Source organism: Ipomoea nil, unplaced genomic scaffold, assembly GCF_001879475.1.
Source record: "Ipomoea nil cultivar Tokyo-kokei standard unplaced genomic scaffold, Asagao_1.1 scaffold1317, whole genome shotgun sequence".
NCBI lineage: Eukaryota > Viridiplantae > Streptophyta > Magnoliopsida > Solanales > Convolvulaceae > Ipomoea > Ipomoea nil.
Genome location: NW_017617745.1, coordinates 576,777 through 601,275, shown reverse-complemented (window position 1 = coordinate 601,275; position 24,499 = coordinate 576,777). Strand labels below are relative to the sequence as shown.

The 24,499-nt window shown below is 35.8% G+C and overlaps 1 long non-coding RNA gene across 1 annotated transcript; it reads right to left on the bottom strand.

Moving 5' to 3' along the window:
* Positions 1-3,751: 3,751 nt before the first annotated feature.
* Positions 3,752-24,251, bottom strand: LOC109185320. The gene is made up of 3 exons (XR_002054962.1): positions 23,882-24,251; positions 6,344-6,346; positions 3,752-3,762 (listed from the first exon to the last, which is right to left on the bottom strand). It is a non-coding gene; the product is annotated as an uncharacterized LOC109185320 (long non-coding RNA).
* Between the last annotated feature and the right edge of the window lie 248 nt (positions 24,252-24,499).

The following is a 24,499-nucleotide window of genomic DNA, read 5'->3' as shown; positions in this document are numbered from 1 at the left end:
TAATATACCAAGAATAATACCATCCGAATTCCACGATATAACCTAGGGTTCTAATTACTTTTATAACAACAAGAATATGGTTCGCCTTCTAATTACAAGATTCGGTATAAATAACACATAAGCATCAAGAACGTCATACAATTATCAAGAACACCATATAATCATCAAGAACTCCACGTAATCGTTAAGAACACCATAGTTATCAAGAATCTCCCAATATCAAGATCACCCATGGAATTATCCCATCAATCATCAATAATAATATCATAAAACATCAATACACAATAATATGGGGAAATCCTACGGGGGAAATCATAACTATGAAAATAGGTTTTGTTGAGACATGGGTTACCTCTTAGCCTTAATTAATTCCTTGGTTATGAAGGGTCTCTCTTTAAGCTTTCTTGATTTCTTCTAGGGGGGTTCTTGGAGCTCTTTGGGGTGGTGGGCGTTATTCCTGTGGTGGGGGGGGGGGGGGTTTCTAGGTGCCTCATAAGTCCCCTATTTATATAATTAGAAGTCCTAGTTAGGAACTAATATTATGGGCTTGCTAGTTCTATTTCTTTTGGGACTAAGGATTGGGTTTAGGGATAAGGGCCCGTGGACTATGGTGGGCCTTTCTTAATTAATTATTGTGATTTAATTCTCTCTTTTGGGTAATTGATTAAATGATTTAATTGATCTTAGGGGTCGTAACACGGGGTGTTACACGTGATGAGTCTTGTGTGTTCTTCGGAACTATGTTTGGTTTACCCGTTTGATAAGCATGCTAGTTCAATGTTTAAATGCTAGCATGTGTGTTTTTTGTGCTTTCCTATTGGTTGATGATGACTTGTGTTAATCATCGTTGTTGTTGGACTGTGATCCATTCCTTGATTGAGTACAGTTTCATATCTTCGTTGTGATCCGTTGATTGATTCCTGTTGTGGTGTGGTGTGTGTGGCTGTACCTGGATTGCACGATTAGTGGTATGGGACACTAGTCACCAAGGTACGGCAGTGGTCCTCGTGGTGGCCATGACGCGATTATGGAGTTTGTGACCTGTGTGTCAGGTTCACGTATTTCTTGGGAGGCATGTGTTGCCGATGCATGTGTTGCCGATGCATGTGATCGGTACCCTCGTGTACTATGAATCGGTGGTTTTGTTGGCGGTCGTTGGCGGATGGGGACGACGGTCCTCGGAGGGAAAAGGTTCGACTTGGTGTACAGGGGTCCTGGAGGTAATGGTTGGAACTAGCTATAAGGTTGGGGATAGCCATAAGGTTGGAACCGGGCATAAGGAAGGCATATCAATTCGTGATGGGTGATGTCACGAAGGCGTGTGTAGCCGTTGTTGTGTTTCTCTATTTGTGACATGTGTTGTCACAAAGGCATGTGTTGCCCATGGTAGTGTCTTTATTCTCTTGTGTTATGCATGTCGGCTGTTAATCTATTGTGTGATGGTAGATTATGCCTTGAGCCGTTCTTGTGAGTCGTTGTTGTTCCTTGTGGTCTTGGGATGTGTTCCCTTATCTTGTTGTGAGTGTTTAGAGTCATGTGTTGACTTCTGCTCTTGGCTTTGAACTAATATATATATATATATATATATATATATATATATATATAATATATATATATATATATATATATATATATATATATATATATATATATATATATATTATATATATATATATATATATATATATATATATATATATATATATATATATATATATATTCCGTTTCGCAAATGATTTTACATACGTATATCCTATCTATGTATGATATTTCACATGTATTTGTGGGTTACCAGCATCATTCGCTAACCGGGCGTCGTCCCATCTTTTATGTGTTTCTTTCAGGTGATGTGTAGACGTGAGCATGGTCTAGATCCTGTTAGTGTAGATCCCTCGTTTGTGTTGTTATGGCCTGTGTGCCAAGGATAGACATTAGTACTTTTGTTATGTATGGATTTTAGATTGTGGTTTATGCAGATGTTAGCCTGTACGTTCACCTCTGGGTAAGCATGGCATAGCACCCTTTTCATTTCCAGTTTATATAAACATTGTTCAGTCTTCCGCTGTGTTTGATGTTTTGGTTAGTTATCTGCATGTTTAAGGCTTAATTCAGTATGAAAATTAGGGGGTGTTACATTCCCAATCCGCCTCACTGAAGCAAATTTCCCAGTCTGGCGTCGACAAGTTCACTCGACTCTCATTGGTCTTGGCGTGTTGGGATACATTGACGGCACAGTCAAGGAACCTGTTGAATTCCTTGGTACTGCTTCAACAACCACAAACCCAACCCATACTAATTGGGTTCGGTAGGACCAGATAATTCTGGCTACTCTCTTTGGTAGCTGCACAAACACCATTCAACCCGTTATATCTTATGCAACAACAGCTGAGGACGCATGGTCCCGCCTTACATCCGGCTATGCTAGTTCGTCTAAAGGCCGAGTCATATCTCTCAAAGCAAAGCTGGTCAGAAATCCAAGAGGATCCCGAACGATTTTAGCATTTCTTCAAGATATGAAGTCCATTGCTGATGACCTGGCATTGGCTCAACATCCTATCTCGGATGAGGACCTTGTGGTTCATGTAGTCACCCAATTAGGTGACGAATTTCATCCAATCATGGCAGCGATTAGTGTTCGCAAAACTGCGATTACGTTTGCCGAGCTTGGTACTATTCTAACCGAGTACGAACGCACAATGAGGCAATGCACTGATCAGTCTTCGCTTATACCCACGGCGAATGTCACCCAACGCCAAACTCCTACAGACTTGGCCAAATCGGGTTCAGGATCGTCTCGTGGTCAATCTACCAACTCCAATTCCCGTAGAGGCCGTGGTCATGGCCGTGGTTATAATTCCGGCAACCGTCAAGGAAGGTATTGTAATTTCTGTGAATTCTCAGGCCATGGCACTAAGTTTTGCAGGAAGGTGGCTCAATTTTTACATGACAACAACTATCAGTTTAGTGACACTCAAAATTTCCGAACTTATCAACCGGTTGCCAATTCAGCCACCTCGTCACCTGCTACCTCGCATCAATGGATGTTTGATAGTGGTGCTTCCCATCATGGACATCGACTCCATCCACTTTGCATGGCTTTACGGATTATGAGGGGCCCGATGAATTAAGCTTGGGGGATGGTAAGACATTAAACATCACTCATATAGGACATATTATTCTTCCTGCTACATCTCATTCATTGTGTCTCAATAACGTTTTATGTGTCCCGAAGTTACATACAAATCTACTATATGTGTCGAAGTTGTGTAAATCTAATCGAGTTTCTGTCGAATTTTTTCCGACTTATTTTTTGGTGAAGGGTCTAGTCAAGGGGGCGCCACTTCTACAGGGGGACAACATTCATGATGTTTACTATTCTCATAATGGTTCGTTTGCACAAATAAATGTTTCGACCCAATCCACAATCACAGCTTGGCATCACAGGTTTGGACATCCGTCCAACAGCACTCTTAAAAAGCTAATAAAATGTTATGAGTTAGGAATTAAATCTGCGGTTGTTTCAGGTTTTAATTGCTCATCTTGTAACATTAATAAGAGTCACAAGTTACCTTTTTTAGAAAATTCTTTGTCTAGTTCCAAACCCCTACAATTAATATATACAGACGTTTGGAGTACTTCCGAAAAGTCAATTGACGGTTACTCCTTCTATGTCATATTTGTAGATTTCTTTACTAAGTACATCTGGTTATATCCACTTAAAAAAAATCTGATGTGTTTTTGATATTCCCGCAGTTCAAACGTCTGGTAGAAAAATTCTTTGGTCACGCCATTGTGTCAATTTCTTTTGGACAACGGTAGTGAATTTGTCAAGCTAATACCAATGTTTAATTCATTTGGTATATCAAACCTTACTTCACCTCCACATACCCCAGAACACAACGGTACGGCTGAACACCGGCATCGGCACATAGTCGAAACAGCTCTAGCCCTGTTACATAGTGCGTCTTTCCCAGTTTCGTTCTGGTCCTATGCCGTCCAAACTGCGGTGTACCTTATAAATCGGCTTCCCACGCCAATTCTCAACAACAAATCTCGTTTTGAGTGTCTGTTTCACAAATTACCAAACATTAAAAGGATAAATAGTTTCGGCTGTCTTTGCTTTCCTTGGTTGCGCCCCTACACAAAAACAAAGTTACAGGCCAAATCTGTGCCTTGCATTTTTTTTCGGATACTCAACGTCTCAATCTACATTTAAATGTTGGGACTATGTTTCTAAACGAATGTATGTATCTAGACATGTCAAATTTGTAGAAAATACCTTCCCTGCGCAAATTATTTTTCAGCCGAACTCTACATCTGTAGATTTAATCCGTAATTCAATTTGTACCCAAACTGTACCACCGCCTCATGTCACTCCAATTTTTCAGCCGATTTTTCCACCTCATGCTCCCCTTAACGTGTCAGCCATTGGTCAGCTTCGTCCATCTCCGCAGTGCAATCCTTCTCGGTTAATGCCTTCGGAATCTGAACAAGCGTTTGCGCTGCCGCCACCAACGTCGCATCCATCTTCTTCCGCGACCGCGCACCCTTCACATGTGTCAACCCCCGCCTCTCCGTCATCATCCGGTTCTGCATCGCAGTCGCCCTTTCCCGCGTCGCAGCCAGACCACCCCTCTCATGAAGCGTCACAGTCTTCGTCCGAATGTTCTGTATCTTAGTCTAATATATCTGCATCGTCGTCCGAGTCTTCTCTATTTGAGTCTGATATGTCTGCATCGTCATCCGAGTCTTCGCCACAGCCACTCCCAATCTCAGTTCTAGAACCCCCTATTCTCCTTCGCCGATCGACTCGGGTTCGCAAGTTGAATCCAAAGTATTACAATGATAAATGTGTGAACTCCACCACTGTGCATCCACTGCCTATTTCTCTTGAACTGTCTAACATCACGCAGGCTTTGAAGGATCCTCTGTGGCGTGCTGCCATGGATGATGAGTTTGCGGCATTGCGTCGCAATCAGATGTGGGATCTTGTTCAATAGGCTGCAAATGGGTGTATCGTATCAAACGAAAACAAAATGGTACTGTAGATCGCTACAAGGCACGGTTGGTGGTGAAGGGCTTCTTACAAGAGTCCGGGCGGGATTACTTTGAAACCTTTAGCCCAGTCATGAAATCGGTAATCATTCGGATTATTCTGACAGATGCTTTGAGTCACAGGTGGACCATTTGGCAGCTAGACGTGAAAAATGCATTTTTACATGACAGTATGTACGAAGATGTTTATATGAATCAACCGCCAGGGTACCTAGATAACCAGTATCTATACTATATCTGTAAGCTACGTAAGGCGTTATATTGCCTTAAACAAGAACCCCGTGCATGGTAGTCGGAGTTGTCACATTTCTTGATTTATACAGGTTTTACACACTCGAAAGTGGATACGTCGTTGTTTATGCCTCTAACGGTGTTGTCGCGTACTTCCTGGTGTATGACGACGACATCATCCTCACTGGCAGTAGTGATACGTTTCTGGATGCCTTTGTAACAAAATTAGCCAACCGGTTTTCAATCAAGGACCTGGGTCTCCTTCATCATTTTTTAGGAGTTGAGGTCATAACTACTGCATTTGGTATGTTTTTACCTCAGGGACATTATCTTGAAGATATTCTCATTCAATTCAAGATGGATGGTGCAAAGCCTGTGTCCACACCAATGGCTTCCGACTCGACTTTGCAAGCTGATAATTCTACTCACGTTATAGAAGCTACAAGCTATCGTCGACTGATTGGACTTTTGCAGTACCTCCTCATTACCCGACCAGATGTGGCGTATGTTGTTAACAAGTTAGCTCAATTTATGCATGCGCCAAATGCAGAACACTGGCGATCAGCAACACGTGTCCTTAGATACTTAAAAGGTACGGTTCATCTTGGCTTATTGTTGACGTTTGATGCCCCTCTGCGGTTAATTTCTTTTTCTGACTCGGATTGGGGAAGCTTACGTGATAAAGGATGGTCTACCACTGCCTATGTAATTTACCTTGGACCTAACATTATTTCCTGGAAGTCTGCACGTCAGAAAACGGTATCTCAGTCTTCAACAGAAGCTGAGTATCGGGCGTTAGCGCATGCTGCAGCTGAGCTTGTCTGGATTCAGAACTTGCTCCAAGAGGTTGTCATTCGTTTGTGCCAACCACCGTCTGTGTTGTGTGATAACTCGGGTTCAACATATGTCTGTAAGAATCCATTTTTCAACTCCAGGATGAAGCATCTTGCCTTAGATTATTTCTTCGTTCGTGATATGGTGGCTGAAGGTTCGTTGTTTGTCCGACATGTCTCTGCCTGTGATCAAGTGGCAAATGTCTTGACTAAGCCATTGGTACGTGCTCTATTTCAGAAGTTCAGGTCCAAGATTAGTGTCACCGATGGTTCCTCCATCTTGCGGAGGCGTATTAAACATTAATATTTGTCCACATATATTTAGTCAATTGATTGAGTTTGTGTGGTTATATTTTATCTCCTAGAGAAGTAGTCTAGAACTGTTGTTAGTATTTCTCCTATTTATATCTTGGTTGTACAGTGTTTGAGATATTGAATACACATACATTCTTCCATTCTTACACAGAGCACGTGTGTTCAATTCGCATCAGATCAGAGCCGTTGAAAAAAAAAATAAACGAACATGATGAAATCTCACGATCTCACCTGCCTAGGGGGATTTCACTGGATTCAATATATATATATATATATATATATAAACAGTGGCGGATCTAGTGTGGGGGCAGCTGCCCCCACTCACCCCACCCCCACCTCATATATAGCCCTGGTATGTATATATAGTACATGTTTTACATATAAATTTAAGAAAACTAATAGAAATAAACAATAGGTGAGTTTGTTGAGTTGGTTAAGCCGTGTGTGTGGTTAGAAATAGTAACTAGTTCGAGTCCCTTGTCTCTTCTTTACTTTCTTCTTTTGGCTTTCAACTGAGTTTCTTTATAGCTTATGTATATATATAAATAAATTTTTTATATTAATAATGAGATGTGTAATTTATAATGTGTTTTTTTATTTGAATTATTTTATCAAATTAATTATGTTTCATATTTTATTATGAATTATTTAGTTCGAGTCCCTTGTCTCTTCTTTACTTTCTTCTTTTGGCTTTCAACTGAGTTTCTTTATAGCTTATGTATATATATAAATAAATTTTTTATATTAATAATGAGATGTGTAATTTATAATGTGTTTTTTTATTTGAATTATTTTATCAAATTAAGTTTTAATAATATGTTTTATTTTTCATTTATATCCAACAATATTTATGACTATATTTTTTAAGTGTTTCATTATTTTTCACACTATAATGTTTTGCCCTATATATATATATATATATATATATATATATATATATATATATATATATATATATATATATATATATATATATATATATATATATATATGTATATATATATATATATATATATATATATATATATATGTATATATATATATATATGTATATATATATATGTATATATATATGTATATATATATATGTATATATATATATATGTATATATATATATATATATATATATATATATACATATATATATATATATATATATATATATATATATATATATATATAAAGGGGTTCCTGTGCGGTTGAGGGATCCAGGTGCGGTTGTGCAGTGAAATGAGAACCATTGATTTTGCCTAAATCAACGTTTAGATTATCAAAATTAAATAAAAAATGCGGAGGCAGTTTGACAATTTTTTACATTTAAGTCAAATGTAAGGTGCATGATTTTTGTGAGTAAGGTGCGTGAGTTTGTGCTTAAAGTGCGTGAGTTTGTGCTTAAGGTGCGTGGGGTTGTGTACCTAATGGTAGTAGTTGTTGAAACTTAAGATGCGTGAGTTTTATGCTTAAGGCGCGTGTGTTTTGTGCTTAAAGTGCGTGAGTTTTGTGCTTAAGGTGCGTGGGTTTTGTGCTTAAACTGCATGAGTTTTGTGTTTAATCCTTAAGGTGCGTGGGGTTTTGTGCTTAATGTCAGTAGTTGCTGAAACTTAGGTGCGTGAGTTTCCTTCTTAATGTGCGTTGTTTTCATCTTAAGGTGCGTCAGTTATGTGAAACTTAAAGTGAATCATTTTTAAAACCTTACGTGCGTGATTTGTGTTCTTAAGGTGATTTGTTATGTGCTTAAGGTGCGTGGTTAGTATTGTTAAGGTGCGTGATTTGTGTTCTTAAGGTGTTTTGTTTGTGTGCTTAATGTGCGTGTGTTGTGTACTTAAAATGCGTCATTTTAATGCTTAATGTGCATCCAGGAATGGAGGTATATAGTGATTGCAGGGGGCCTTGCCCCCCCCCCCCCCCCAATTTTTTTTTTTATTACTAGTATATTGCTTTTTTGTTTGGCCCCCCTCACCAAAGCATCTTCCCTCCAAACAAAAGTTTAAGCTTTCAAAAGCTCACAAAAATACCAAAGTATTTGCCCCTCCAAACAAAGAAATGTTATGCTATGAGCATGTGCCCACCTTACAAGATGGGCACAGTTCCATATTCATAATTTCTGTACTGTAGATTTATAATTTCTATATTGTAGATTCATAAAATTTATACTTTAGATTCATAATTTCTAAACCGTAAATTCATAATTTAAATACAATAGATTCATAATTTCTATACAGTAGATTCATAATTTCTATATTACAGATTCATAATATCTGTACTGTATATTTATAATTTCTGTACTATAAATTCATAATTTCTAAGCTGTATAGTTATCAAATTATGAACATATAGTTCTGTGATTGTGAAAACAGAGTTCAACAATTGGAATTTAAAGTATAAATTTTATGAATCTACAGTATAGAAATTATGGATATGGAACTGTGCCTACCTTGCAAGGTGGGCACATGCTCACGGCATAATTTGCCCCAAGCAAGCTTCCAAACTCCGAGTTAGTTTTCTGTTAGTGCGAGAACTCATGTGGTCGATGGTGTTTTGAGTAAATTTTTTAATTAAATTTTATAGACTTGTGTTTTGAGCTATTGCTTTCTTAGCTCTGGAGTTATTTTTTCCTCTATCCTTTGATTTCTAAAGTACTTCAAAAATGAGTTTAATCAGTTTCAGACTCTCAGGCTCCAATTAGCCATTTGAATTTCATATTATTTTAACAATGCTAATTTGGCATATACTATGTTCTATTCATTCTTATGATTTGTAAAGATTACTTGCCATATTTGAAGGTTTAAGTGTACATACTTTAATTGACTTGCCAATTTGTAAAGATTTGCAAATTGAGTTTATGTTCTGTGGACATTGGACAATATGTTAGTCCCAAAAGAGGTAAAGTGAAAGTCTAGAGAGGGTGGGGGGGGGGGGTGAATAGACTTTCAAACTTTTTCGCACAGCACAACAATTGCTAAGCCAGAGATAAACCAAAACTCTTAACTAGATTGTTAGAGTATGGTGCACAGCGGAAATAAATAAACATAAAGTGTGTGTGAGATTGTGTGAGCAGTGTATCTCGTGTAGAGCGAATATGTAAAGAGCGGTAAGTAAAGAAAGCAGTAAAGAACACAAGACAATTATAGTGGTTCGCGAGGTGGTGTAATCCTCCTACTCAACTTGCTCTTATCTCCAAGAGCAATTCACTATATCTACCACTCCTTGGTTCCAAGATACAATGAATTTCCGTGATCTAGTGCTTTGATCACAAAGCCCGCACTAATCACGCACAGTGACACCACACTGCTGCTTCGGGTTTCACGTCGCCGCGCTACTATCCCAGGATTTCACGACTCCGCGTTACTCTCCCCCCGTCTTCCACACTCCGGTAGAAACGTATCCCGTGATCTGGTGCTTTGATCACCAAGCCCACACCAATCACGCCCAGTGCCTCCGACACTGCTGCTTCGGATCTCACAGCTCCATGTGACAATCCAGGATTTCACAGCTCCGTGCTACTTTCCTCCCTTCTCTTGTTTTGCTCCAAAACAAGTGTTGTCTTGCTTCCAACTTCTGAGACTCTGTAGATGATCTTCAATGATGTGCAGGTCTCTTTGATGAAGATAAACACTCTGGAATGATTTCTCTTGACAGCTCTGAGTATTTTCTCTCTTTGAATATATCAAGTAAAGCACTTGATATTTTTGCTCTGCTTTGCTCTGTTTAAGAACTCTCAGAATATTTCTCTTTTGAAGCTCTCTGAGTTCTTTTTCTTTTCTCACTTCTCACTTGAAGATTTTTGGTATGCTCTGTACCAAATGAGATTTTTGCTCTATGCTCTTTTCAAGCTTAATTGCTCTATTCGTTCCTCTTTGATGGGTTCGAATTTTTTCAACTGCTCTATCTCTTTTCAAGTTCGTGTTATGCTCTTCTGCACTTCAAGTCTTCATATCTTCATCATTTTATAGCTGGTAATGAGAATCTGTCCGTTGGAAAGAGACGCTCTCATTTTTGAAATCTTGTATCTTTTTTGTCAGAGATCTTATCTTATCTTCTGCAAAGATGTCAGAAAGGATAAGCTAGCCGTTGTTAGAGCTTCATCTCCATGTAAATGAGCTCCCAAACTTCATCTGATATTCCTCTGGTTTAACGTTGAGTGGGAATATCTGGGTGTAGAACGGCTTCTCTGATTAGCTCTAAAGTGGTCCTTGTATCTTTGGGATTTAAAAATATTCATCAATTTAATCCCATACTAGTTAAACTAGTATTTTTCCTTGTGAGAATATTTTCACTGTAAGTTCATCTTCATCTTCTTCATTCTCACGTTTGGGTGTTCTCAGACTTCAAACTGGCTTTGAACTTCCACCCAATTTGAATTTCTCCTTTGTAATTGACACCCAATTTCAATTGGCTTGTAATTGGCACCCAATTTGAATGTCTCCATTGTAATTGGCTCCCATGCTCCCAAATTGCTCCTGGTGCTTTCAATTGCTTCCCAACTTTGACTTCAAAATTGGCTCCCAGACTTTTCCTCGTATTGAATTTCCTCAATTGGCTCCCATCTTGAATTGATAATTCCCATGTGAAACTTGCTCCCAATTTCCTCATCTTGAATTACTTGCTCCCAATTTCAATTGATTTCATAGCTCGCAAATTTCCACTTGTAATTGGCGCCCAAAGCTTAAACTAGCACCCAACTCCATCAGATTAATTTAATTTGACTTCTCAAATTTTACCTTGTAAAATTGTTAATGGTGAGTTTCGAACTTGAGCCATTTTGCATAATATATCAAGCATCATCCACTTCATCCGTACAGCTTTTGATTAAATTCCAATCATATTTGATGTACTCCTTTCTTTCCATAGATATTTGATCTCCAAGTCAATTTCATGCATTCTTCCAACATTAATTTTCTTCACGAAAATTCTTCTGGGATATCTTCTTTGAGTAGCATTGACGTGATTTCATATCATTCATCTTCTTCTTCAATTTGTCATTTTCTCCAGACAAATTCTTGATTTTAGGCTTTATATCTTCTTCTTCTATTTTCATGCATCTTCCTCTGTTTTTCTCTTTTCATATTTAAATAATTTCCCGATCATGGTCTAAGACTCTACTAGACCTATAAAATAAAATTGGGGGATCTACAAATACAAATTTGGCATATCAAAACCATTACACTTTATTCCTAACACAGTAGATGCTATCTAGTTAGCTTTTTAATTTTTATAAATGAAATACATTCCAATGATACTTATTATAATAATAATAAAATATTATTTTGCTACCAATCTTCAAATTTTTACTACTTTAATCTCTGTCTAATTATTCTTTTTTTTTTCTTTTTAGTTAGTTTAATTGAAATTGACCCCCCGCGCCAACAAATCCTGGCTCCGTCCCTGTGTGCGTCCAACCGCACAACCATACGAGAAGCTATTCTTGCACCTGATCCCTTCCCTATGGTCCTAGCTAGACAGATTAATATCACCCGAGGGGTCCTTCGTAGCGGCAAAAAACGGCAAATTGTTGTTTTGTTTTTCACCACTCATGGCCGAGGCACTGGCCTATAAGGAGGCGCTTTCTTGGCTTGCAGAAAGGAATATCACATCAGCAAGTTTACTCACGGATTGTATGGTTTTGCGGAGTACCATGCAGCAGCAAACCACACCCATTTACTCTTATATTGGGGTTGTGATTGACCAATGCAGAACTATTATGTCTTTGTTTAGTTCTATTTCGTTAAGCTATGTTCCTAGACAGATTAATTTACATGCTCATACTTTAGCTTCGTTAGCCTTTTCTCAGGATAATTCTATGTATTGGGATTCTATCCCGCCTAACTCTATTATAGCTTTGATCAATTAATACAATCGGCAGATTGGTCTTCAAAAAAAAAATATACACACATACACACTCACACCAACCAAAGATTTTCTGTCGGTACTGTAAAAGTTGTTCTTGTCATTGTTGGAGAAATATTAGAGTCCTCGTGTATCATGTTTACTAATGAGATGAATACAATGGATTGTACTTGTCAAAAGTTGGGAAGGTGGCTGGCGAAAAATCGGCCAGGCCAAGCGAGAGAAACATTTGTCTCGCTTTAAATCTTGGATGTTGAAACTCTTACATTTTTTTTTTTTTTTTTTTTTTTTTGAAAATGTTGAAACTCTTACATAGTTTGGTATAAATTAAAATATAATTACAATATTTTTTCCTTTGGATTTACTCATCTAATCATTGTGGTATGCATGGTTCAAACCATGCACAGTTGGGGTCAAATATTGAGGTCAATTTAATCAGTTTGGTTAGTATGAGTGGTCATTCACTCTCATTATTTTAAGTTAATAGATGTCATTTGAATATAATTACAGCTTCATTGTACAATATACACTCAATTGTACAATATACACTCAAATATGTGAAATGTTATTCAGTTTCATTTTATATATACTGTAGTTTCATTTCACCACAAATACAGTATCATTTTGATATAACTTTAGTTTCATTTGATCATATAAAAATAATACGTGAGCCAGTGTCGTTTAAACACATTGTAGTGTCTGACACGCGGTGCATAATCGATTATGCACCGCGATGCACGATATAACGACCCGAACCAATCAGGGCGGATCCAGAAAAATTTGTGAGTAGGGTAAAGTTCAAATGATTCAAAAAAGTCAACAATAACATATCAAACAATTATAATATGGTTCAAATACAAAATACATTATAAATTACAATATAATATTTATATTAAACTATGAAATTTTCAAAAGTAAATTTTCTTTTAAAGAATTTCTCCATAACTTAATTAAATAAATGTATTTATAGCATTAATCAGTCATGATGCAAAAAAACTTTCAGAAGACAGCATGAGATAATTTAACTATAAGGCTTCAATCTTTAATTTTAACCAGAGCAGACTGAAGACTACAAACAGAAGCATCTCTACTATAACTCTATTACTGCAGACTAGAGGCAACAAATTTACAAAAAGTTCAACTACTGCGTAAGTTCATCTATACATCAAAGCTTTACACAAAGAAAAACAAAATAGCTAGCAAATATGTAGTTGTTGCCTAGTTGATTGTATTGCCTAAAATCAACATTAAGTTTTTCATATACATTAAGTTTTGGTATATGTTCATCTAGCTTCCAATTACAATTCTTTAATTATTCAAAATATACATATAAAAAAAATATATCGTTTGATATAATTGAGCAAATTGATTATGTATATTTTGGAATTTGGATGGATTATTTGTAATTGATTATTTAGGATGGCTAGGATTAATTTTAGTTGTTTTTGAGCTACTGTTCAATTTCAACATTAAGAAACAAGGAGAGACGGTGGAGGTTGGCTGGGTTACCGGCTCGCCGCTACTGTCCCCCTCCCTTCAGGCGATGCTAGCTTCGGCCATCGTTGTATGCTCCCTCGTTCAGGCGTTGCAGACTCCGAATTGCTGTTGTTTTCTCTCGCAGCTTGGGAAGTCTCGTGGCTGGTCTTCTGGTTAATTAAACAAGGAAGAAGATGATGATGGAAATAAAAACATGGGCCAGGTCAGGCCCATTTTTGGCAGACCTGGTCCAGTTTTTTTTTTTTTTTTTTTTTTTTTTAAATCTTGGGCCTATATTTATTTGGTTCTGCTTCAGTTTTCCATCATCATATTTAGACTTCTTCTAGCCAATTGATCAAATTAATTCTTCCTTAAGTTATTATTAAATTATCATTCAATTTTGGAGCAAATATTAAGTTTTAATTTGCTATTTGAATTTTAATTTAATGTTAAGGTGCAAGTTAAATTGCTTTAAGTATTGCAATTTATTTAAGATATATGGGTTAATAATATATTAATATGCAAATTCAAGCATGCTACGTATATTCATAAATTATTGTTATTGTTGTACATTCATAATAGCATGCATTAAGGTTGGATTTAGCATATTATTAACTCATAAATTCATTTTTATAATATCATTCAATTTTGGATCCGTAGGTCAATTTTAGGCATTATGACCTACTAAAGCAGCTTGTTTGGTTTCCTCTTAATTTTGAGCACATTTTAGTATTATATGTCTCTGGGATTATAGAACCTATTTTTGAACAAGCTATTCAGGACCTATCTTCGGTCATTAAAGTATGGATATTTGATTGATATTTTAATAATAATTATAGCTCCTTATAACATGTTTATTAAGTTTTAATTATTACTAACTACCATATTTTGGTATTCATCGTTGGTAATAATATTAAGTTTTGGGTCTATTTCAGTACTTAGACCAGTTTTTATTCATGTTATAATTCACTTGGGTCATTGAGGTTTATGTGCCTAATTTGAGTGATTAGTGCTATAATTATTGTTTTGGCCTGTTTAGAGACCTTAAGGATTTAATTGTTATTTTGACCATTAAGAACTATAACTATTGTTTAAGTTGATTAAATTTTTTAATCCATCAATAGTTTTTCAGGGCCTTAATAATAATATTAAGTCTTTAATTTCATGGCAAAAGCAATATAGTTGGTATATTATCTGTATAATGGTAATTTGGTTATTACCTTAACTTCAGTCTCCCTAAGTATCATAATAGTCATGATTAATTATTATGTGGTAAATTGAGTTAGTATTTGGCATCCCTTAATTACAGTTTTGCCTTTATTGTAATTATTATTAATTAGCATTATTAATTACTGTTATTAAGTTTAGGGGCTAATCTCATTTTATTACTTTTCATAATAATTAGCATTTAATGGTAATCTGCTATATTTGGTACATTGGCATGATTACCACTTCATTTTACATGACTATTAATGTTGGTAATTAAGTCCTACCAATAAATTTTTTAAACGTACCATTGGACGCTGCATCGAGTTTATTGACACCGATAGTGAAGATTGGGAGAATTCTGGAGTCTTTTCTTCTCTTGTGGATCATCATCGTTGTTAGCGCAATGGGCAGATGCGGTTTGCACCATTAAGGTTAGCCATTAATTATCTTTTACAGTTATTATTGATAATTAGTGCTACAGTTACAGTTAACCGCTAATTTGGACTAGTCACATATTTTATCTTTAGAAAATGGAAACATTAAAAGTGCATTACCATACTTTGATTTGTCATTATTATTAATGTTAATAGTGATTATAATGTTACTTATTGTTATTAATAATTAATTAATGATATCATTAATATTGTTATGGTATTTAGATATGCATCTTAAACTGTTTCCAAATAAATTTATGTGACAATACTCCAGTTCAGAAAATAATTTTCTGGACATTAATATTTTTCGGACTTCAAATTTTATTAAGTTTTCAAAATTTTATCCGAAAACGTTTATAAATGTTAGCGGTTTTAACCATTGTTTTTCCATATTTAGTCTCCTACATACATAATGTGATAATATTATTATGGCTATTTATTGCTATTTTGGTTATTTGTAATTTTGCCATTCATAATAATAATATTATTATCCGAGTTATGGAGAGTGATTTTGAATCAATTTAGTAATTTTGGAAAAACTTATTTTCTAGGCAATTGACTTTTGCCATTAATTCCATAATTCATTTAGTTCTCGGAATTATGATTTAAGTTCTGATTGCCCATATTTGGTTAAGTATGAATAAATGAATATTTGGTTTAAATTCATATTTTTTAGTTGGTTCATACTCTTTAGATTGTTTTATGCATTCGATCACATTAAGTGAATAATATTAAGTTTAATTATGCAATTAGAGTTTGTGAGATTTTGCTTTACAAATTATAGCATATCCTTTTGGTGTGATATTGTTTAAATTTGTAAATTCAGTTATTTCTCATGAATTTGATCTTTATGCATTAAAACATTTTCCCATGGGCTTACAGTTTTAAAAAAAAATTAAAGTATATATTCAGTACATTATTATTCAAACTGTTGGGTCTCTTTTGGTTTGGACTCATCGGTGTTTGAATATTAAGTTTATACTTTAAAATCTCATATTGTAAATTGCTTTAAGTTATGCAATTTCTTTGGAGTATATGAGTTTAATGTTTAATTTTATGCATATTTGTCCTAAGCATAATATTATGTTTTAAATTATGCAATTTTATTATGCCTTTAGCAATGCATACTTAAATGGAATTATATTAGTTCCTATTTAAGTTGGACTTACGCATAAACTTTAGTTGCGGTAGTGCCTGAATTTAAGCACGTTTAGTCCGATAATTTAGTTCACCATTTAAGCTTTAATCATAGGTGAACCCTACAGTTTTCTGGTGTATACCATACAGTTTACTGGTTTATACCCCAAACAGTTATACATTAAGTATATATGAATCGGTGAGACATACTAGTTTTAATGGCCATGAGTTAAGAATATCTTGAGCCACTAGTCTCCTTAAATTGATACTCTATTTAAGGAATTGGTTTTCAGTGAGACGTAGTCTCTAACCACCTTTCCTTGGAGTATATTTAGATTTTCCCATCACAATCTGGTATAATCTGTTTGTCAAAATTTGAAGTATTCCTTGCCAATGTGATTTTATTTCGGTTCATTAAAGAATAGCCAAAGCATCTTTAATTTACTGAAATATCTTGAGTTTTCAATCTTGGTTAATTAATGAATAGCTACGGCATATTCAGCTACCTAGGATTATTAAGTTTTAATCACATAAAGTTTAGGCAAGGAATTGATAATTGTCTAGTGATCTTATAATTTTAATTTGGTTTGGGAGTAGCCACAGCATCCTTAATCTGTTAAAATTATATATTAAGCGGTTTATTTTGATCACATAAAGTTTTGGACATATCGTTTGTGATTAATTGTATGTAATATGATAGAATTTAGCCCACAGGCAATTTCGTTATGTTTGTATGATTAATCAGGATGAAATACTGGACTACGGTCATAATTTAGCCCACAGGCAATTATGTATCGGAATGTAGTTTAGTAGTTTTATCAGTGATGATAGAAAAAATCAATTTATTTACTTTATGGTTGTTTGTAAATAATTTTCAATTCTATCATGAAGTTTAATTTTTTGATGTAAACTTTAGATCATATTTCTTAATTTGCCCACAGGGATTAAGAAAAGGAGCATGATTTCTTAAGTTTTATCATAATGGTTGTAATGAATCTTATTGAATAAAACTTTAGCCTACAGGTAAGTTTTATGTCATTTGATTCTTCAACTCATTTGATAATGGTTTCATCATAAATAACATTTTTCAGTTGGATCTAATTGAGTAAAACTTTAGCCCACAGGCAAGTTTTATGTCACTAGATTCTTCTGGCTCTTTAGTAATTGTGAAAAATATTATCATAAGGGTTTAATTGGATTTAATAGAATTAAAACTTTAGCCCACAGGCAAGTCTTATGTCAATAAATCCTTCAACCTATTAGATAATAATTTTATCACAATTTCTTAGAGTTATAAATTCAGTTCAATTATAATTCTAAGTTTCATGGTTTGCATTGGCAAAACATGTATTCAGTCACTTTCCAAAATTTAGTCACTTCTATTAATTAATCCACGAATCTTGCTCGGTTCTTCGGACAAACTGTAGTAAGTTACGTGATTTGACATACATCTTTTGGATTTCATTAATAATAAAATGTATCTTTTGAGCCAAATTCTAACTTGGTTTTGGAAGGTGTATTTTTATTTTAGTATGTCCAACTATGGTGGGGAATTATATCTTCATTATTTAGTTGGACTTTAATTGGAACCAAAAATTGATTATTTAGTATGTCCAACTAATGGTGGGGAATTATGTCTTCATTTGTTAGTTGGTCAATAAATCAATTATGAGTATGTATATTATTAAGTTCATTTTATTAATTTTGCTGAAGAATGTTTTAATCAGTGGGAGTGATCATTTAGAAAAAGATCATTAAGTTACTCCACTAAAGTTTATGGATTTAAATGGCTTCATACATCCTAAATTTGATTGTATGTCAAACAATAAGTCCATAAGATTCCACAAGTATTAATTTTGTATTTGTTTATATAAATTCATAAGTTCAAATTATTGAACATTTTGTTGTGCAACATATTTATTAAAATGTTGTAACAATATTGAGGAATTTATTAGAACAAAAGCATTTAACTTGTGGTACACTGTCATTTAATAAATTCTTCAGTGATGAATAGAGTCTTTAGTTTCTTCAAAATTGATCCTGGTCCATTTTGATTTGTAAGGCTCAAAACAATTTTGTGGGACATATAAGTAAGACTCATTATGTTCAGTTCATTTAAAGTGAACATTGAAGTTATTTGAGAAGTTATGGTGTATGATTAAGATTCCAAATTTATGGACTTAGACCTTTGGTTTATTGTCTAAGTTATTGGAATGCTTCTGTGACTTGGCTATCTTTTGGCTATTTTTGATGAGTGGGAGTGACAGACGTGTCAACTCCAAGCTCTTAGCTGTTAGAGATAGTACTTAAAGTTAACTTATAAAGAAGTCATGGAATATAGTTAGCATTATGCTAACATTAAGAGATCTCTACTTAAGGCATGCTTATAAAGTTTTAGAGATCATACAGTGTACTCTTTTGTACAATTTGGATGCGTTTTCTCCTTCAGTTGTGCACATAATGTATTTTGAGAAACATCCCTTAAGGTACCGAGAATAAACAGAGGGTTTGTTCATTAAGGACCTAAGTTGGAGAATTGAAATGCATGTGACCATAATGGACACTACTCTGATTAAATAGAGGACATGTCACTATGATTCGTGTGTTTTGTTCTTTGATGAAGGTTGTGCTAGTACTTGCACCAAGTGGGAGAATGTAAGATTTTCCCTTATAATATATATTGTATATTATATATTAGGGCCTTAATTAAGTGGTGCAAGTTGACTAGGCTTATTAAGTGGTCTGGTTGGACTTAATAACTAGTAGTTGTTAGTCAACCAAACTCTGTGCCTAATATAAACCTGGATTGATGGGATACAGGTTTATGGATTAGTTAGCACATTCAGTTACGGTACTCAGACTGCTCAGTAGATACCAATACACCATCTAGGGTTCTGAGTCAGGTCTGAGGCAAAACATGGCTAACGGTCTACCGTTAAGAGGCAATGTAACATGAACATCAACTATGGCTGGAGATCAACACGGCTACGCTTCCGCTATCATACGAGGTCAGGTTTCTCGTATACTATGGTTCATATAGTTAGACTATTGTATATCTAACAACACAATCATAATACATGTAATAATATAACCTTATAACCTTATAGCCGAAGCATATTGGATCGAGTACCCCCCGCCATAAGTATCATCTCTATAGCATTGCTTGAAGGATTGTAAGGAATTTTAGAGTTTTGTCTACCACTTCATCTCCATGTATAACTAGATGGTGTAGTCTATATAAAAAATGTATCACAGGAGCAGTGGGATCGCAGCTCTTCTGTTTAGAGTTGGTACCAAGATGACTGTTGACTTGGGGAAATGGATCTTCTATCATATTCTTACACTGATACATCCCAGGGAACAGAAGGTACGACTTCCGTATCCAAATCTCATTTTTGGTGTATTAACTTCTCAGGGGTTGGTTCCGATGCAAAGTGAGGTTGTTACTCCTTCTCTCCTATATACTGTCGATCCACGCCTGTTGACTGGCAAACACGTTAGGGATGTTACACCTGTTGATCCTCCGCATACCTCTGAGGCTGATGCTACTGTTGAAGATACTCCATATGCTCGAGATGTACAGTTGTCCCTGCGTCTGAAGGCTCATGTGTCTGAGCTGGAGATTGTGAGTGATATTATCTCAAGGCAGATCAATGCGGCCCGCACTGAACTTGCAACTGTTCTACTTCGATTGAGCTTGATTGAGTCTGCTGCTGGTGATACTGTGAAGTCTGACAGTGAAGGTCCCTCCAATACTTAACGTGTCCTTTGTCTATCTTTGGCAAAAAGGGGGAGTGCCTAAACTCAGGGGGAGTTTTTGTGATTGTGATGGTGTTCTATGGTATCTTCTGGTTCTGTCTGGGCGTGTTTTTGTGGTGACTTTATGTTTTGTGAAGAATTGATCTGTTCCTTGTTTTTACCCAGCACGGCTTGTGTGCTGATGTCTTTATTGGTTGTATTTCATACATTATTTCCTTTATGTGCCAGTTATTTATTCGTCTCTATCTTTAGCTAAATTGTTCGATCCTTAGTCGAGTTGTTTAGCCAAATAATAGTCAAAGGGGGAGTTTGTTAGTGTTTTATTTTTTTCAAAACCCCAACATATAATTGGCAATATTATTATGGCAAATTAAGATAGGGTTTAGCTTGGTGTCTGTTTGTTCTTATAGAAGACTGAGCGATCAGTATAATCAACAAACGCACTGCCACTGAGGATCTGATAAAGGAAGATGTTTCCAAAATGCTGAACGCGGTTTGTGATGACAGTTTTGGAAAGAATATCAGCAGATCAGCATGGAAGGTATGGACCGAATCTTAAAGATTTCATTCTTCACAAAAAGTCCTACCATCTACACACACACACACACATATATATATATATATATACACACACACACACACACACACACACACACACACACACACACATATATATATATATATATATATATATATATATATATATATATATATATATATATATATATATATATATATCCTCAGTCGATCAAGATTTAGGGTTGCGTTGATTGAAGCAAAAAATACTCGATGCTAAACAGAAACACACATCTCTGATTGTCATGCCTCTTCTCAAGACAATAAGTTCTTGGTGATTATGATGAAGAACTTGAGAAGAATCAACGTTGCTTAAACGAAAGGACGCGAAGATCACTCAGTTGTAGGAACAACGTGGGACTGCGTCATTAAAATAGACTGCATCAGAGTTAGCTCTACAATTGAAGGGAGTTCATTGGACTTCTGCATGCGTGGCTCTCTGACTTCAACAATCCACTAAACCTTTGTAGACTGGGTACTAACCTTGTGTGGGGCACTTGGGTGAGATTGCTATTTCTCTACCTTTGTACATTGGATTATGATTTAGTGGATTGGATGCCTCGGTGATCGTCCCCCATATGTAGATACACACTGTATCGAACTGGGTAAACATCATATGTGTTGATTTATTTTCCGCTTTAGTCTTCCGCTTTAAACTAATCTGCTTTCTAACTGGATGACCGATAAATTAAGTCTCTGAGTCTATCAGTCCAGTATTCCAGTTGCTAAAAACTATCGATAGTCTTATACTGAGGATATGCAAAATTACAGTTTTGAATACCGTTCTAGGATTTTATGCGTAGTACGTGTCATTGTTGTTATGTCTTGATTGATTATGTGTTGATTGAATGATGATGACTATCGTGGTCATTACGCAATGGCCGGTGTGACAGATGATAATGATGTTGAGATTGTGATTGGTGGAAATGAATTGTTGGCAGTTGGCACAACAAGTGTCCAGTCATTGTACTAAAGGTATAGGCCTAGCGGTTACTGTGTTAAAGGCAGAAACCCACCATCGACTAGCTTGTCGTTGAGCATGGGTTAGGTTATAAGTGCTGCGGTGCCATGTCTGGGCTATATGCGCTGACCCCTTGATATTGGTACTAGAGGTGCAGATCATGCAAATGGCACTGCGGCGCTATCTTGATATGTTGGTGGTTGATAGGTGGTTCGTCGGTGGGGGCATGTAGTTGTTCGGAGGAATAAGGGAGGCGATATAAGGGTGGCCTGGAGGTATAGGTTGGAACTGATATAAGGACGGAGGGGAGCCACAAGGTTGGAACTTGGTATAAGGTTGGAAAATGGATTGTGTGCCTTGATGATTACTTGTTAATTGATTGTCTTTGAATGTCATTATTGTCTCTATTTTCTATTTATGAGCTTATTTGTCTATTATGTCTTATATCGTATTCTTAGAACGCATGCTAGTCTTTATGATATTTCTATAGTGTCGAGCTTATTGTTATGTCTTGTGTCTTGATCTTGGATTTAAATTAGAGTCTCGTAAGTTATATATGTATTCCAGTTTCAAAATGATTTTCCTATATCTACCTATATTTTACTTAACGCGTTGGAGTGTGTTACCAGCATTATTCGATGACGGTTGTTACACCGAATGTTTTTCAGGATCTGTTGAGTAGCTTAGGAGCGCGCTAGTTGGATTCGTGGACTTAGTTTAGATAGTTCTAGTTTGATGAGATGGCCTGCGTGCCTTGATTTGTATTTGGATATTAATTACGCTTTGTTAATTAGTTTAGCCTGTGTATCTGGGTTCTCCAACTCAGGTGTGGCATAGCACCCCGACTATCATGTTTAGTTTATGCTCTGTTTGGCAATCAATGTTAGACTTGCCTTTATTCCATAAGCTTTAAATATTTTAAAAATTAGGGGTGTTACACGAGGAATGTGTCTAAAGCCCTTGGATTAAAAATTTCTATAGTGGATACCCAACCAAGCTGGAACCTAGGTTCAATGGGACAACTAAATTCTGGAACGGAGTGTGTCACTGTGGGGGTCTCAGACTCCCTACCACTCCTCGTTAGAATAGTGATTCCTGTACGAGGTTAGCACGTCGATGCTTTAATGATTCGAATGTCGGTTGACATGTGTGAGTATGTGGGATACTCGGTGAAGAATCACCTATGTGAGAGAGAAGTGAGGATCGCTTCAAATGAGAATTGAATATGGCTCATTTCTTCACAAACTCTTGCAGAACCAGGAACGGTGACCCACGACCAAAACGGGCACAGTCATGAGAACAGAGCATGGTTGGGAGGTTCCTGTGTGAGATATGTCATCATCTACAGAAACGGCAGTCGGTTCAAAGACATCGAGTTCTACCGTACAGCCAGTAGAGTAAACATATCTTCATAAGGGAAGGTTCAAAGGGTGCGGTAATCCCTACCTATCCTATGCAGGGATCGACCGATGAACACATTTGTTTTCGATTTCAAAATACCCTGAAAATCAATTTTTCATTCATGTGGGGGATTGTTGGAAAAAATAGCTTAAAATGACATATTAAGTGGCTATTTTGTGGTACAATTACTAATGGGGTCCACTTCTGATTTGGATCCGGTAAAAGTGGATTTAGGTTCTTTGTAGTGAGATGAAGAGAATGATATATTGTACGCTCAAAACCGATAATGAGTGAATGAGATATTGATTCTCAAAGTAGCATTTGAGTTTGAAAAGTGAAGAGGAGGGGGGGAGGGGAAGGGTGTAAATCAAATCTCAAAATGAGACTGAAAGGGCTTAATTCAGGCCTAAACTCGTGTACGCCGGCACGAATGTCATTGTCATCTAATGCCAATTCAATTAGATAGATGAATCTTTTGAAAAATCTGTTCAAGAAGAAGATGCCAATTCAATCAAATAGATGAATCTTTTGAAAAAACTGTTCAAAGACAAGATGCCAATTCAATCAGATAGACGAATCTTTTGAAAAAATTGTTCAAGGACCAAGCGATACCCCCTCTCAATATCAATACCACGGATATTCAGACCTATTCCCATTCTTATTCCAGTAAGTAATGTGATTCTTAGATCTTGTTCGTGAGATTAAGAAAAATTCTTCTAATTTCTATGTATACTACATATATTCATTATAAGTCTGAATTTCTTCTCTTTCTTTTTCATTTTCTTTTAGTGTCTTCTTTATTATATCCCCATATCCTTCATATGAATCCAAAACTCCACCAGAGTCTATCGTTCCGCGGATTGAAGCAAAAAATGCTTCAATCAAATCTTTTTTTTATTTTTTTCAGTTAGAAAAAGAGGGAACCCCCCCTTTTTCCTTTAATCAACAAATATTCAAAAAAATCAAAAAAAAAAAAAAAACAAAAAACAAAAAAAGAAGACTGGAAACGAAAGTCGCATTCTTATATTGATTCTCCGTCAAATTCGGTATACTTTTCCAACACCACAAGCCATTTGTTGGTCAAACTTCGGTATACTTTTCCAACACCACGAGCCTTTTTGTTGGCTCGACTAACTAGAATCATTCTGGACTATTGTGAGATTAAATTCATCCGTTACGGAATTAATTTTGAATTAATTTCAATTTTAAATTTTGAATTTAATCTCAGTTAGTGGGCTGCTGTTTCAGGTGTTACGACACTTGG